The sequence below is a fragment of the Humulus lupulus genome, chromosome 9, assembly GCF_963169125.1.
Source record: "Humulus lupulus chromosome 9, drHumLupu1.1, whole genome shotgun sequence".
Taxonomy (NCBI): Eukaryota; Viridiplantae; Streptophyta; class Magnoliopsida; order Rosales; family Cannabaceae; genus Humulus; species Humulus lupulus.
This window is the reverse complement of record NC_084801.1, coordinates 52,001,866-52,003,661: the sequence shown is the minus strand read 5'-3', so window position 1 is coordinate 52,003,661 and position 1,796 is coordinate 52,001,866.

The following is a 1,796-nucleotide window of genomic DNA, read 5'->3' as shown; positions in this document are numbered from 1 at the left end:
ACCTAACTATTTCACTATTCATTTTAACGTGATAAAAATTCTGCTTTTAAGCTCAAATTCTATGTCAGGTTCGCTAACCACAACCCTTTAAAATCCCGTTCACATATTATGTGTCCGAATGATGAGAACTAGGTGAAAGCTCAAGTCAAAAATTCAATTTAGGTTAGGAGAATTAACCTCCCAAAAGTCATTTTTTTTAAGGTTTGAAATTACTGATTTCCTCATTTTCAGGGCAACTTAGAAAAATTACTACTCTGAAACCGTGACATATTTTATTCTAAAATTTTACCAGGGCCTTGATACATATCTTAAACATCTTCTCACCCAATTTCATAATTTTTTGGTTGGAAAAACCCATTAAACCATTTAAAGAAATCTGGGTTGTGCCTGCTGCCCAAGAGTTTTTCTCAGATTTTTAGGTTTCTTTGAAAAAATATTTCACTTATACGGTAGCCCGGTTATTTTTAAAATTTTACCAGGATCTTTAACCACATATAATTTAGTTTCTCTCAAAATTTCATAATTTTCAGGTTAGGGAAACCGCTTCAAAATTGTAAGAGATTGTGGGTCGTGTTTGCTTGCCAGAAATTTTGTTTTTAGATTATTAGGGCAATCTTTGAAAAATCACTACTCTTTAACCATTATTTATTTTCCTTTTGTGATCCTTATACATATTTAAGCTAGCTTTTTACCAAATTTTATGGCTTTTGGCTCAGTAAAATGTGTTCAATATTGAATACAATCTGGGCAGTGCATGTTGCCCAAAAATTTTCCAGATTGCATCAAGATGCAAAAAAGTTCATAACTTAGGTTCAAAAACACCCTTTTTAGATTTTCCAAAGCCTAAAGTCATGAAATAATCTAGAACTATGCAACCATACAAATTATTTCCACACATAGCGGTAGCAGGGTACGATCTGACCTGTTGGAAGTCAGACCACAAAAGCTTGGCAACATGCATTTTTACACATTCTAGCAAAATAAACACAACTAGCAGAATCCTAGCAACATGCATGCATGCAAATCAACCAAGCTAACCCTCAAGCATAAAATAAACTTCAAAAACTAACAAAACATCTTGTACAACCTTATCTAACATCAATAACCAAAAACAACTCAAAACAAACCAAAAATCTACCTTTGATGGTTCTAGCTTGGAGATGAGGTTCCATTAGCTTTCCAAACTTCCTTCTTGTGTTCTATACACTCAATCCGAGTCCCAATATTTCCACATGAATATTTTTAATAGAATGTTAGGGTATAATATGGAGATGAGTGGAAAAACATAAAAACTCTAGAACCCTTACCTTTGTTTTCACTAGATCAGCAAAAAGCTTCAAACTTTGAGATTCTCCTAGATCTACCTCTCATGAACCTATAATACAAGATCCATGCCATGCATGACCATTAGATCTCATGCATGCATATCCAACTCTTATGGTTTCGGATTTGAAGAAGAAGAGAAACAAGGTTTCAGACTTACTTGTACACTAGTCTTCCTTGAGCTTCTCTTTCCTTCAAGAGTAAGTGCCTAGGCTTGAGGAGAGGAATGAAATGCAGCCATTGAGGCTTGGGGAGCTCTCGGTTTTGAAGAGAGGAATGGAGAGAGTTCTTTTGTTTCTTGAGGAAAAAATTTAAATTTAAAAAATAAAAATAATAATTTGATGTGTAAGAGGGATTGATTTGGGTTTAACCAATGAGTGGGTAAGTCTCTTACTCTTCCTAGGGAAGGTGTCCTAGACACTTGAGTACCCTAGGGCATAGCCTAGCCGCCCATCACACTCTCTCTCCTCCTT